The following is a 16,226-nucleotide window of genomic DNA, read 5'->3' on the forward strand; positions in this document are numbered from 1 at the left end:
AGGCAAAAGGAAGGGCTCGCCGCGCGGCAGGCTCTGCCTACAGAAGTGTCACCAGGCATGAAACAGCCACAAATTAGGAAATCGTTTGTTTAGAAATGATATGAATATTGAAGTCACGCCTCCCTCCCCCGTTCTCAGATTTTCCAGTACTCCAAACAAAGACAAGATAGGCGCCACAGAGCAGTGCGTGGAGTCTCAGCATTTGCTAGTCACCGGGTGAGGGGGCTGCTCTGGCTGGCGGTTTACAGCAGGAAAAGGCTGCAGCCCTGACTATGGCTTGGTGTCTAAGGGACAAGGATCCCTTGCAGGTAGACCTCTGGGGGAGAGGGGTGGCGATAGTCTGTAAGGCCCGGCCCCGAACTTTGGGATTGCCAGCTCCTTTACTGAGCAGTCTCCTCACCCTGAGCAGCTTGCTTTCGCTTTCCTAGTCTCTGATCTTGCGTCTGTCAAATGAGTCAAATTATGTATGCGAACTAAATGAAGTAATCCTAAATACAAATTGCATAGCCTACTTCCGGCTTTAACATCCAATGACTCTTCAGTTCGGTTTTGTATTGAGCAGCCTGGCTCCAGTTTGTCTTAAGGTTGAAGAGCAGGCAGGTCAACCTTGTGCCCGATAGAGCCCCGCGGAGGTTAAGAGACCTGATGTGACTTCCCTTCAGCTATAGGGGGCTTAGAACAATTATTTAACCAGGTATCAAGTATCCCCAGGTGGAAGATGGTGACAAGCCTGTCCTAATCCGCCTTCTATAGATAAAGTCTTAATGAGCTGGATCCTGCCTGCAATGCTTTGATAAGCCTTCAAGAAAGTTGCTACAGTATCAGGTCCTGGATGCCTGGCATGAGTATAGATAGGTCTATGATTGAATGCACTCGAAGATGCATTTCTTGTCATTTTAACATTGTGATCACTCAGTCCAGCCCAGCTTAGCCCAGCCTCCTGGTGACTGCAAGGAAAGTAAGAACCTCTGGTTCTATTGTAAACAGCCTCCTCCCCCACTAAGCAGTCATAAACCTGAGACCCACTCTTTGTCATTTTCAGACTAAGGTAAACTGCTTAGGGGCATGGGGAGGGCTGCTGGAGGGGTATATAAATCTTTCCCTCCAATTCCAATAACTCAGTCACTCAGGCTGAGCATGATTTTGTTTCCTCGGGGAGGAAGCTCATCTAATACATCAGAATTGTACACCTATGCATTTCTCTCATGCCCTCCATCCCCACCACCTCAATTCCACAATCTATCAGTTTAGCCTTGTATTGCACTGTTGCTAAGGCATTGCTCACTTGGGAGATTGGTATTCTACAGCTGCTTTGTATGATCTGAGGTTCCACAGCCAGTTCCAACATTTCACTGTATAGAACCATAACTACTAACAATTGTCAACATTGCCTATAAAAAGCTCTCTTTCCATCCCAACTTTGTCACATGCTCTAGGTGTAGAAAATTATAGCTCTATTTTCTATAGAAAATTATAGCTCTAGAAATCTTCCTTTCTTTCCTGCAGAAGGTATCAACAGATCCACATGGAAATTTTCTCCTTTTAAATCTCAGATTCAAATAGGTTATTTTCTTTTTGTTCTTGTGTGTGTGTGTCTATGTGTGCATGTGCTGTTAAAGACAACAGGCCCAGGGCGCCTGGGTGGCTCAGTCGGTTAGGCGACTGCCTTCGGCTTAGGTCATGATCCTGGAGTCGCTGGATTGAGTCCCGCATCAGGCTCCCTGCTCGGTGGGGAGCCTGCTTCTCCCTCTGACCCTCCCCCCTCTCATGTGCTCCCTCTCTCTCATTCTCGCTCTCTCAAATAAAAATAAATAAAATCTTTAAAAAAAAAAAAGACAACAGGCCCAAAATGGAGTCACTTATGCTAAGTGACTCACCGAACTGAGACTTAACTTAATTACAATTTTGGCTCTCCTAGAAATGGAGTCTGGAACCAGTCAATCAGAAATCGCCTGATTAGCACTCACTAGGTAATCTGCCTAAAGAGCCTTGTCATCTCCTAGAGAAAGTCACCTTGTAATAACCAACCCATTTTTTTTTAATCTAGTATGACTTCCTTGTACCAATAAAAGTCTTTCATTTTGTATAGCTTCAAAGAGCTCCTTTCTATCTGCTAGATGGGATGCTGCCCAATTCATGAATCACTGAATAAAACCAATAAGATTTTTAAAATTTACTCAGTTGAATTTTGTTTTTTAGCAACGCAGCAATTTTCTTAATATCCTTTACTTCTGATCGTCCTGGTGTTTAATTATTTCTATGTGCTTCTCTTTCCTTTGGTCATCTCCATCTCTATTCTAAACTACTTATGGATCTCAGAAAGATGGCCCCATATTTAATTCCTGGTTATGAACATAAATCTCTCTAGTGTCATCCTAAGTACTCCATTTCCCATAGCCCTGTTTCTTCTAAAAGAGAAATATTTGGACACATTGGAACAGCACATTAGTAATTAAAACTCAACAATGCACTGTCATCAAGGCAGAGAAAAACATTCTGCCATGAGTTTCTTTGTGCTCCAGGATTTTTTCTTTTTAAGATTTTATGTATTGTAGAGAAAGAGAGCATGAGTGGGGGTAGGAGCAGAGGGAGAGGGACAAGCAGACTGAGCGCAGAGCTGGACGTGGGGGGCTCGATCTCAGGACCCTGAGATCATGACCTGAGCCAAAATCAAGAGTCAGATGCTTAACTGACTCACCCCTCCAGGATGGTTTTTATGCTTGAGTGTCCCAGAAACACTCCAGAGGCAGGATAATGTTGCCTCTCCTCCCAAAAAAATACAAATAAGTTGAGTAACTTAAACTAACACAGCAAGTTACAAGTAACATAATCAATCTGTTTTGTCTTTTGAATTTCCAGTATGAAATAGAAAGTTATTTAAGGCTTTATCAACTAAAAATAGATGCTGTATTTTAAGCATAAGAATCCTTGAAATTTTTAGATGAAAACATGATATTTTTCTTTTAAGTTTTTGTTTGTTTATTTTTTTACAGTGTAGGACGATTTAGGAAATTTAATAAAAATCTATAGCCCAGGAACCATATGGTCTAAAGTAGTTTGAATTTAACTAGAAAAAAGTGGCCACATCCACTGCTATGCACAGAGCACCAAAGCTGCTTTGTGGCAAAGTTAATGAGGAACAATTACCACTAGCAACACAAAGCATCCTCTCCAGGCCATAAAACTGGCTTCTTCTCCAGAAGACAGATCCTATAGAGGAATCTTAAAATCCAGCCACTTTCCCTTTCAGACTGGTGCTTAACAGTCTTCTAACCTTTTGAGTACCAAATAATGATTGCCCCACACCTCCTCCAATGTCGAGACTCTTCTCTACAGATAAGGATGGTCTCAGAAAGGCCATCTTTCTCTTGCTGCATCCTTTGCAAGCAAAAGGATTTGGAATAAAATATCAGATGAAACAAATTGACTCCAATTTACAGGGCTCTTTATATATCCAGAGTATCTTCATACTGCATGGAAACTAGTATTATTACCATAAAAGCAATTTCAAATATTTCCCCATGGTTACAAATTTCAGTCATGAAAATTGTAATAGTATTTTACATTTTCATAGCATCCTTTCATATATAGTATCTAATCTGATCCTTACAGCAACATAGACTGGCCTGGGAGATGATGAAAATGAAGGATGGGCTCTGGCTTACATGGCAGATTCTCATCAGTCATGCTAATTCAACTTGATCCCAAACTAGGCACAATTGTTTAGTCCAAGGGTAGTCACCTGACTAGGCTGGGTCAGTTAGAATCTTCTCTTCCTAGAATGTATAATTGGAATCCAGAGAAAGAATCCAGATGGGATAGGCCTTTAAAATCAAAGTTAATGAGCTGTTGTGATCTTAGAAAAAGCAAAAGAAGCAGAGAGTGAAGAGTCAAGCTGAAATGCAGAGACAGTAAAGAAAGAGGGTCTTCTGAGGGTCCCACAACCTTGCATGTTTCTGAGAACCAGCTACACTCCTACCTTTAGTTTACATGAAATACCCTCTGCCTTCGTGATATTATGATGTCCTTCTTTCCTTTCAGAAAAGATAGGCACTCAGAGAAGAGTTAAAAAAGACAAGATTGGGTTGGCCCCTCTGCTTATTCAAGTGATTAAGGTAATGCCCTTATTTAGTTGGATACTTCAGTCAACTCCATCTGGATGTTGACATTTTTCTGCTTTCAACCTGTTTTTATTGAATAATAGCCTTGACTACTCTTTGTTTTTGCTCTTTTAATTCTTAGATGCTGTTTTCTACCCATAGCTTGACCTCTTAAGCTTCACCTCTCCCTTTGCTCTCACCCTAACCACCAACATGAATGGGCCATTGACTTCCCTTTGTTGGGCTCCATGCTTCCTCTCCCTGACCACAGCAGAAGTCATGGCTCCATGATGTCCTTATTTTCTCCACTCAATATTCTTTTAGACAGGAAATCAATGGGCTGTTAGAATGTACTTGGTAGTGTCTATAAGTCTGTCTCCCATAATAAAACAAAGGGCCAACCCTCAAAGTTTGTAAACAAGTTGGTCAATTGGTAGGAATAAGAAAAATCAGAGAAGAAGTTGTGGACCATTATGCAGAAGTGCTTTCAACCTCATAGCTTCATTCACCCATCTCCCCAGAAAAGATATACCATGAAGGGGAGAGAACATATAGGCCATCGGGCAGGGCATCTTCTGTATGGCAAAGTCCTAGAGATGACTCAAAACCATGTCACTGTCCAATCCGCAGCCAAAAGCATTCCTTTATGACAGGGAAGTCACTATACACTTAAGCAGACTGTAGCTTCTTAATTTCAATCACATTTTGACTTATTTCCACCTAAGGATCCCTCAGGTTTTAAAAGAAATTTGACAAACCTTCTGAGTTTTGAGGCAGTACAGATATTGGAAGTAAGGGCTTTGGAGCTAGACTACATGGGTTGCAATCCTGGCTGTAGCTGGGAAATTTTTGGCAAGATGCTTAATCTCTCAGCGACTTGGATTCCTTGGCTGTAGGTGGAGATAGTAACAGTATATCCCTCAAAGAATTGGGACAACTTAGTGAAGTAACACATATAAAACATTAAGAAGAGTGGGCAGTATGTAGTGTTCAACAAATGTTAGGTATTATTACTCTTGTACTTTCCTGTCCCCCCAACATATGTTATATGTTATATTCTCAACAGATATTGTAATAAGTGAACTGAAAGTAGGCTACTTTGGCTCAAATGTAGGACTGTATTTGAGGATAGTTGGGAAAGTGAGCCACATGTCTTGTGTGAGTGACAAAGGAAGATGGAAGAGCTATCAGAACCAATCTCTCAGAAAATGGATGTAGCATTTAGGAAAAATACAATCTCTGCTCTAGAGGAGCTTAATATCTAAGGCAGATATCACAGAGCAAAGAAAACACAGAAGTAATGGACTTGCTAAAAATAGAGAACAAGGTTTTTTTTTAAAAAAAAAAAAACAGGAAGCAAAGAGAGACTTTTAAGTGCTTACACTATGCATTGATTAAAGTTTAAGAGCATTGATTTGAAAGCTTTTAGTGAAACAATGCTAAATAAAGAAATTGTGACCAACTCATACTTGCACATCTTTTATGTATGTGTAACTGGATGATATTTTGATACATTAGTCAAATAGTCTCAGTATTTTTTAATAATTTATTTTCACTTATTTCTCTTTATCTCAAAATCCTTTCATTGAAATTCCATACCCATCTCAAAGGGATGGTGGTCATGGTAGAACCAGAGAGAAAAAAGAGATTGAAGTCTTGGCTTGTGACTTCCAAATAAGGTTTTGAACTCATGGCAAAGATAGTATTTTAAGAGAAAAAGAATAATTCTCAAACTTTGAGTATAAGAAAGTTTTGAGCTTGAAATAACTCTGTGCATAATTTATGCCATAAACAATAGTTTTTAGAAGACTATAAGATCAGTTAGAATCAGTTTCTCTTGCTTTAGGGAGAACCAATAACCAAACAAACAAAAGTGTCCTTCAGAGAAGACAACACAGAATTCGAGGGAAAGCTAGAGAGTTGAGTGTTGGCATGTCAATAGGAGGATGTTGCAGACCACTGGCCCCATACTGGCACCGTGGGAAGGGATAGGGAGAACAAACCCTTCATGCAGATCAGAGGATCTGAAAGCAGAGAGAATCAGAGCTTTAATTTTTAGGAGTAGCCTGAGAAGCCACAAGCTTCATGGAGGGCCCAGATGGATGAAAAGGCAGGAGAGCTGAAACAGCTACATGTTGTGTCCAGACGGACAAGGCAAGGCATCCCAGCTGGGTCCCTGCACCCACAAGTGTTCCAGAAGCAGCAGAATGTTTCTTGTGTGGTTTATTATGGCTCAGATCTACCCCCAGAAAACTGGCAAACCTAAAGCAACCTTTTAGTCAGAATCTACAAGAACCATATGACCAGAAGCCAGACTGGAAATCAGATATGTCAGTAGATGCCAATGTGTGTGAAGATGATGGTCACATGAGACTAGAGGCTTAGTGCCCTTCACAGACACATGCTCTCACAGTGGAAAGCCCTCCAGAACTCAAGTTAACCCCAGGGAGATAAGGAGGGTGGGGTGGGGGTATTTGCCTGGAAATGACTGAGAAAACACTCAACTAACAGATAATAAATTTCTATCATCCAGCAGAATGGTGGCTGAAATAGAAACTGAATTCACTTACACATTTCTTGTTCCCCTAGGTGTTTGCCATGAGAATCATACCCTACTCATATATTCCCCACTTTAATCATCACAAAACTCCTGTAAAATGAGATTATGATCACTCTATAGAAGGGAATGTAAAAAATGGAAAACATTAATTACTCAAGTGTGCTTGACCATTAAGTGGTGGGACTGAAATTTAACACACACTTTCTGATTTCCTATCATCATCCATTTGAAGATACTTGTGTACCTACTATGTGCCAGGCACCCTTAGTAAAAAAGACAGCTATGATTGCTATCTTCATAGAACTTCCAGGCCATGTAAAAGAGATGGAAATTTTATTTTTTAATTTATTTTTTAAATTTAATTTAAATTCAATTAATTAACAGAGTATATTATTAGCTTCAGAGGTAGAGTTTAGTGATTCCACAGTTGCATATAACACCCAGTGCTCATTACATCCTGTGAGCTCCTTAATGCCCATCACCCAGTTACCCCATTCCTCCACCCACGTCCCCTCCAGCAATCCTCAGTTTGTTCCCTATAGTTAAGTCTCTTATGGTTTGCCTCCCTCTCTGATTTCGTCTTATTTTATTTTTCCCCTCTCTTTCCCTATGATCCTCTGTTTTGTTTCTTAAATTCTACATATGAGTGAAATCATATGATAATTGTCTTTCTCTGACTGACTTATTTCAGTTAGTATAATACCCTCTAGTTCCATACACATTGTTGCAAATGGTAAGATTTCATTTTTTTTGACGGCTGAGTAATATTCCATTGTATATATATACTACATCTTCTTTATCCATTCATCTGTCAATGTACATCTGGGCTCTTTCCATGGTTTGGTTATTGTGGACATTGCTGCTATAAATATTGGGGTGTAGGTGCCCCTTTGAATCACTATGTTTGTATCCTTTGGGTAAATACCAAATAGTGCAACTGCTGGATCATAGGGTAACTCTATTTTTAACTTTTTGAGGAACCTCCATACTGTTTTCCAGAGTGGCTGCACCAGCTTGCATTCCCACCAGCAGTTTAAGAAGTTTCCCCATTCTCCGCATACTCTCCAATATCTGTTGTTTCCTGACTTGTCAATTTTAGCCATTTTGACTGGTGGGAGATGGTATTGCAATGTGGTTTTGATTATATTTCCCTGATGCTGAGTGATGTTGAGCATTTTTTCCATGTATCTGTTGGCCATGTGTATGTCTTCTTTGGAGAAATATCTGTTCAAGGCCTCTGCCCATTTCTTGACTGGATTATTTGTTTCTTGGGTGTTGAGTTTGGTAAGTTCTTTATAGCTTTTGGATACTAGGCCTTTATCTGATAAGACATTTGCAAATATTTTCTCCCATTCTGTTGGTTGTCTTTTGGTTTTGTCAACTGTTTCCTTTGCTGTGCAAAAGCTTTTTATCTTGATAAAGTCCCAATAGTTCATTATTGCCTTTGTTCCCCTTGCCTTTGGAGACGTATCTAGCAAGAAGTTGCTGTGGCTGAAGGCAGAGAGGTTGCTGCCTGTGTTCTCCTCTAGGATTTTGATGGATTCCTGTCTCACATTTAGGTCTTTCATCCATTTTGAGTTTATTTTTGTGTATGGTGTAAGAAAATGGTCAAGGGGTGCCTGGGTGGCTCAGTTATTAAGCATCTGCCTTTGGCTCAGGTCATGGTCCCAGGGTCCTAGGATTGAGCCACACATCAGGCTCCCTGCTCCACGGGAAGCCTGCTTCTCCCTCTCCCACTGCGCCTGCTTGTGTTCCCTCTCTCGCTGTGTGTCTCTCTGTCAAATAAATAAATAAAATCTTAAAAAAAAAAGAAAATGGTCAAGTTTCATTCTTCTACATGTGACTGTTCAATTTTCCCAACACCATTTGTTGAAGAGACTGTCTTTTTTTCCATTGGATAGTCTTTCCTGCTTTGTCAAAGATTAGTTGACAGAGTTGAGGGTCCATTTTTGGGTTCTCTATTCTGTTCCATTGATCTATGTGTCTGTTTTTGTGCCGGAACCATACTGTCTTGATGATTACAGCTTTGTAATAGAGTTTGAAGTCCAGAATTGTGATGCCACCAGCTTTGGTTCTCTTTTCAACGTTTCTTTGGCTATTCAGGGTCTTTTTTGGGGGTGGGTTTTTCATATATGGCTTTTATGATATTGAGATATGTTCCCTTTATCCCCACACTGCAGAGAATTTTAATCAAGAAAGAATGCTGTATTTTGTCAAATGCTTTTTCTACATCTATTGAGAGGATCATATGGTTCTTGTCCTTTCTTTTATTAATGTGATGTATCACATTGATTGATTTGTGGATTTTGAACCACTCTTGCAACCCAGGAATAAATCCCACTTGTTCGTGGTGAATAATCCTTTTAACGTATTGTTGGATCCTATTGGCTAGTAACTTGGTGAGAATTTTTGCATTCATGTTCATTAGGGATATTGGTCTATAATTCTCCTTTTTGGTGGGGTCTTTGTCTGATTTTGGGATCAGGGTAATGCTGGCCTCATACAATGAATTTGGAATCTTTCCTTCCATTTCAATTTTTTGAAACAGCTTCAGAAGAATAGGTATTCATTCTTCTTTAAATGTTTGGTAGAATTCCACTAGGAGGCCATCCAGTCCTGGACTCTTGTTTGTTGGGAGATTTTTGATTGCTGCTTCAATCTCTTAGCTGGTTATGGGTCTGTTCAGGTTTTCTATTTCTTCCTGTTTCAGTTTTGGTTGTTTATATGTTTCTAGGAATGCATCCATTTCTTCCAGTTTGCTTAATTTGTTGGCATATAGCTGCTCATATGTTCTTATAATTGTTTGTATTTCTTCAGTATTGGTTGTGATCTCTGTATGATTTTATTTATTTGTGTCCTTTCTCTTTTCTTTTTGTTAAGTCTGGCCAGGAGTTTATCGATCTTATTAATTCTTTCAAAGAACCAGCTCCTAGTTTTGTTGATCTGTTTCTACTGTTCTTTTGATTTCTATTTCATTGATTTCTGCTCTAATCTTTATTATTTCTCTTCTCCTACTGGATTTAGGCTTTATTTGCTATTCTTTCTCCAGCTCCTTTAGGTGTAAGGTTAGGTTGTGTATTTGAGACCTTTCTTGTTTCTTGAGAAAGGCTTGTATTGCTATACTCTCCTCTTGGAACTGCCTTTGTGCATCCGAAAGGTTTTGAAGAGTTTTGTTTTCATTTTCATTTGTTTCCATGAATTTTTTTTAATTCTTTAATTTCCTGGTTGACCCTTTCATTCTTTAGTAGGATGTTCTTTAACCTCCATGTATTTGTGTTCCTTCCAACTTTTCTCTTGTGATTGAGTTCTAGTTTTAACGCATTGTGGTCTGAAAGGAAGCAGGGAATAATCTAAATCTTTTGGTACCAGTTTAGACCTGATTTGTGACCCAGTATGTGATCTATTCTGGAGAATGTTCCATGTATACTTGAGAAGAATGTGTATTCTGTTGCTTGAGGATGAAATGCTCTGAAATCATCTGTGAAACCCATCGGGTCCAGTGTGTCATTCAAAGCTCTTATTTCGTTGTTGATCTTCTGTTTAAATGATTTATCCATTGCTGTGAGTGGGGTGTTAAAATCCCCAACTATTATTGTATTATTATCAATCTGTTCCTTTAATTTTGTTATTAATTGGTTTATATAATTGGCTGCTCCCAAGTTAGGGGCATCAATATTTACAATTGTTAGCTCTTCTTATTGGATAGACCCTTTTATTATGATATAGTGTCCTTCTTCATCTCTTATTACAGTCTTTGGTTTAAAATCTAGTCTGTCTAAGGATTGCTACCCCAGATTTCTTGTGGTGTCCATTAGGATGATAAATGGTTATCCACCCCCTCACTCTAAATCTGGAGGTGTCTTTGGCTCTAAAATGAATCTCTTGGGGCACCTAGATGGCTCAGTTGGTTGAACATCTGCCTTTGGCTCAGGTCATGATCCCAGGGTCCTGGGATCAAGTCTGGCATTGGGTTCCCTGCTCAGCAGGGAGTCTGCTTCTCCCTCTCCCTCTGCCCCTCCCTGCTGCTTGTGTTCTCTCTCTCAAATAAATAAACAAAATCTTTAAAAAATAAAAATAAAATGAGTCTCTTGTAGACAGCATTTCAATGGGTCTTGTTTTTTTTTTATCCAATCTGATACCCTGTGTCTTTTGATTGGAGCATTTAGTCCATTTGCATTCAGAGTAATTATCGAAAAATATGAATTTAGTGCCATTTTATTACCTATAATGTCACTGTTTCTGTAGATTGTCTCTGTTCCTTTCTGTTCTTTCTTACTTTTGTGCTCTCTCTTTGCTAAGAGAATCCCCTTTAATATTTCCTGCAGGGCTGACTTAGTGACCACTAATTCTTTTAGTTTCTGTTTGTCCTAGAAGCTCTTTAATCTCTCCTTCTATTCTGAATGACAGGCTTACTGGATAAAGTATTCTTGGCTGCATATTTTTCTAATTTAGTACTTTGAATATATCATGCCAGTCCTTTCTGGCCTGCCAGGTCTCTGTGAACAGGTCTGCTGCCAGCCTTATGTTTCTACCTTTATAGGTTAAGGACCTCTTGTCCCGAGCTACTTTCAGGATTTTCTCTTTATCTCTGAAATTTGCAAGCTTCACTATTATATATCAAGGTATTGACCTATTTTTATTGATTTTTGGGGGGGGGATTCTCCATGCCTCCCGGACTTGAATGCCTGTTTCCTTCCCCAGATTAGGGAAGTTCTCAGCTATAATTTGTTCAAATAAACCTTCTGCCTCTCCCTTTCCTCTTCCTCTGGGACCTCAATTATTCTAATATTGTTCTTGTTTTATGGTATCACTGATCTCTCAAATCCTCCCCTCGTGATCCACTATTGTTTATTTCTCTTTTTCTTAGCTTCCTTATTATCCATCATTTTGTCCTCTATATCACTGACTCTCTCTTCTGCCTCATTTATCCTAGCAGTTAGAGCCTCCATTTTTTAAAAAAGATTTCATTTATTTATTTGACAGAGAGAGAGATAGCGAGAGCAGGAACACAAGCAGCGGGCATGGAAGAGGGAGAAGCAGGCTTCCTGCCGAGCATAGAGCCCGATGCGGGACTCGATTCCAGGACCCTGGGATCATGACCTGAGCTGAAAGCAGACACTTAAAGACTGAGCCACCCAGGTGCCCCATAGAGCCTCCATTTTTTTTTTTTAAAGATTTTATTTACTTATTTGACAGAGAGAGACACAGTGAGAGAGGGAACACAAGCAGGGGAGTAGGAGAGGGAGAAGCAGGCTTCCTGTGGAGCAAGGAGCCCGATGCGGGGCTCAATCCCAGGACCCTGGGATCATGACCTGAGCCAAAGACAGACGCTTAATGACTGAGCCACCCAGGTGCCCCAAGCCTCCATTTTTTATGACGTCTCTGTGAGAGCCTTTATTATCTTGACCTGATTAGATTTTAGTTCTTTATTTCTCCATAAGAGATTCTCTAGTGTCTTCTATGCTTTTTTCAAGCCAGCTAGTATTTTTATAATCATTGTTTTGAATTCTAGTTCCAACATCTTACTTATATCCATATTGATTAAATCCCTGGCAGTGAGTACTGCCTCCTGTTCTCTTTTGGGGTGAGTTTTTCCATCTTATCATTATGTCCAGAAAAGAACAGATGAAAGAGAGAGAAAATACAAAAATAGCAACAACACCAGAAATATGTACACTAAGCAAATCAGAAGAGAACAGAAACTTTAAAAAAAGAGAGAGGAAAAAAAATCCAACAAGAAGTAGAACAGAACACAACAATAAAACAGATCCTGGATGTATTTTGGTCTGCTTATTAGAAAAAAACTAGATCCCAAAATGGGAAAAAGAGAAAAACTTATATATATACAAAAATAAAATTGAATACAATGAAAGGAAACCAAAAATGAAAATATATATATAAATGTAAATGTAAAAATGAACATTAAAAAAGACTTTAGGGTGCCTGGGTGGCTCAGTCTGCCTTTGGCTCAGGTCATGGTCCCAGGGTCCTGGGATCGAGCCCCGCATCAGGCTCCCTGCTCAGCAGGAAGCCTGCTTCTCCCTCTCCCACTCCCCCTGCTTGTGTTCCCTCTCTTGCTGTGTCTGTCCCTATCAAATAAATAAATAAAATATTTTTTACAAAGATAAAAAAAAACTTTAAAAAAGAATTGATAAAATAAGGAACTAACTGAAAAGGAAAAAAGGAAATATATATAAAACTAAAATACTAAAGAATAATAAGAAAAACCCATGAATTCTATATACTCTATACTATATACTATTTTCCCCTAGCACTGGAGTTTTTCAGTTCTGTGTGATTGGTAACCTTGGTATTAGCCTGATATTCCTGCTGGTCTTTGGGGGGAGGGGTCTGTTGAGCTGATTTTCAGGTGCCTTTGCCCCAAGTGGAATTACAGCCCCCTTGCCAGGGGGCTGGGCTCAGTTAAAGTGGCTCTGGATTGCACAATGTGGTGCTATTTTGCTGCCTGAAGGCTTTCAGCACCGATTTTGGGGATGAAATGGTGGTGCCCCCCCACTCTTCAAGTGCACCCTCACAGAAAAGCCCTCAATCGCTCTTGTCTTCCTGGTTTTCCACCACACTCCGTGTTTACCCAGCCAGTGACAGAGAGTTTTTATCTCAGGCATGCAACCCTGTTTGGACTCTCTAAACTTTACAGACTCCTGTGGCCTGTACCCACGCTGTTCCTCTTGGGGGAGGGAGGGGGGTCTTGCTGAGGTTCTGCCTCTTGCTGGGCCCCTGCTCAGAGCCCGACCAGGCTGTCGTTCATAGTTGATGGCAACACAAGCAGAAAGCTGGCACCTGGACTCGCTGTTTGCAACCGGCTTCCTCACTCTAATGCTTGGGAACTCTGCCACACTCGGCACCCCTGTTTTTTTTGTGACCTGGGGGATGTGGAGACCACACCGTCCCACCTAGGATTCTGCCCTGCTTTTCCTCCTGAGCACCTTTCAGACAGGGACGTTCCTCACCAGAGCAGATTTCTAAAAGTTCCGATTTTGCTCTCTGCTGCTTATAACACTTTCTGGTAGCCTCCTTAAGCTGGCTCCCTCCCCAGGGCAGTTTAACTTCCGATATATCACCTTGGATTCACATCTCTGCACCTCCTACCTTGCAAAAAGCAGTCGCTTTTCTATTTGTAGAATTACAGCAATTCTTTTCTCAGCTCTCTGGTTAATTTCGTAGGTGTTCAGAATGATTTGACAACTATCTAGCTGCATTCCATGGACCAGACAAAATTAGAGTTCCCTACTCCTCTGCCATCTTAACTCTGGATGAAATAGTAATTTGATGTGTAACAGATATCATCTGGAGCTGCTTGTCCCTTGAAATCTAGATATTTTTATTCAAATTGGTGATTCTATGTCTCTTGAAAGCCCAAATCTCTTTACCGAGTTTTACAGAACTCACAGATTGCTGACATTCTCAATGTCATCTCTGCCTGTGGCCATCTGCTAATGCACAAGTCATTCTTGCGCTTTGCCCATGTCAAATTGGACATGATACCCAGCTCTTCCTGGGTTTCCTAAACACCCCCTCTTCTCTCTCTCCAACTCTGAGCTAATAGTTTGATGCAAGACTTGAGTCCTTTGGACCTGTGCTTTGCTGGTATGGCTGACCTTCTGCTCTGAACTGCTGTCCTGACCAAGGGGTCAAGTAATTGGTGCTGCTATGGCATGACCCTGCTCCTCTCATCCTCATCCACTCCATCTTCATGTGAACAGGTGATTCAGCTCATGTAAGAGTCTAGAACCAGGTGATAGGGCACTAAGAGCTGTGGGACAAAGTCTAATGATCTAACATACATGTAATTGGAGGTGCAGAAGGAAAAGAGCAGGCCAGACTGTGATCACTCAAAGGTATATACTGCAAACCCTAGGGCAAGCACTAAAAATGAAATAAAGTGGAACAACTAAGTTCACAGTGGAGGTAAATGGAATCATTTTTAAAATACAAAAGAAAAAAGGAAGAGGGGGAAAAAATCAAAGAGTAGATGGGACAAATGAAAAACAAATAGCAAGATGGTAGATTTAACTCCAATCATATTAACAATTACATTAAAGGTCAATGTTCTAATCACTTCACTAAAAAGCAAAGATTGCCAGATTGAACTTAAAAAGCAAGAAACCTACCTTAAATTTAAAGACACACAAGTAGGGCTGCTTGGGTGGCACAGTTGGTTCAGCAACAGACTCTTGGTTTTGGCTCAGTTCATGATCTCAGGGTCGTGAGACTGAGACTAGTGTTGGGCTCCATGCTCAGCAGGGAGTCTGCTTGAGATTCTCTCTCTCTCCTCTGCCCCTCCCACTTGTGCTCTCTCTCTCTAAAATAAATAAGTAAGTAAATCTAAAAAAAAAATAAAGACACACAAACAGATGAAACATCAAGGTAGGTTGAATCACGATATTGTAGACCTGAAACTAACATAACACTGTATGTTAATGATATTGGAATTTAAAAAATTAATTAAAAAAAGAAAATTAGAGGGACTATACATTCAGACATAGTACATTCAGAATGAAATACCAGCATAAACAAAAGGGAATATTATATAATTAGAAATGGTAAATTCAAGAAAACAAAACACTCCTAATGTGTATGCAGAGTATATTAACAGAGCTTCAAAATATATAAAGAAAAAAATGGAAAGAATTGAAAAAGAAATAGTCAAAAATCTACAATTATAATTGGAACCTTCAACAGTCCCCTCCAATGAATAAAGCAAATAGACAAAAAATCAGAGAGGATATAGAAGATTTGAACAACACTATTAACCAGCTTGATCTAATTGATATTTATAGAATACCCCATCCAACATCAGCAGAATACAGTATCTTTCCAAGTGCACATAAAACACTTTACCAAATAGTCCATACTCTGAACTATAAGAAAAAAAATCTCAATACATTAAAAAAAGATTCTTGTCATAAAAACTGTGTTCTTTGACCACAATGGAATTATATTAGAATGAATAATAGATCTCTGTAAAATTCTTTTTTAAAAAAAGATTATATTTTTAAGTAATCTCTACACCCAACAAGGGGCTTGAACTCACAACCATAAGATCAAGAATCAGATGCTCTACCAACTGACCCAGCCAGGCGCCCCAATCTCTGGAAAATTCTTAAACACTTGGAATCTAAATAACATACTTCTAATTCCATGGGTCAGAGAAAAGTCAAAAGGGAAATTAGTATTTTGAGTTGAACGGAAATAAAAATACAACATACCAAAGCTGTGGGATGCAACTCAGAGAGAAAACAGTGATTAGAGGAAAACTTACAGCACCAAATGGCTGTATCAAAAAGGAAGAAACATCTTAATCAATGACCTAAACTTCCACCTTAAGAAACTAGAAATAGTAGAGCAAATTATAACCAAAATAAGCAGAAGATAGGAAATAATGATGATGAGAGCAGAAATCAGTGAAATAAATTACAGAAAAATAATAGATGAAATTAACATCCAAACGTTGTTTCCTTAAGATCAATAAAATTGATAAAATCCTGGAAAGACTAATCTGCAAAAGAGAGAAGAAACAAATCACCAGCACCCAGAATGAGAAA

Source organism: Mirounga angustirostris, unplaced genomic scaffold (genome assembly GCF_029215605.1).
Source record: "Mirounga angustirostris isolate CCGP_5_RB_7025 unplaced genomic scaffold, mMirAng1.0.hap1 SCAF_6, whole genome shotgun sequence".
In the NCBI taxonomy this organism is placed as follows: domain Eukaryota; kingdom Metazoa; phylum Chordata; class Mammalia; order Carnivora; family Phocidae; genus Mirounga; species Mirounga angustirostris.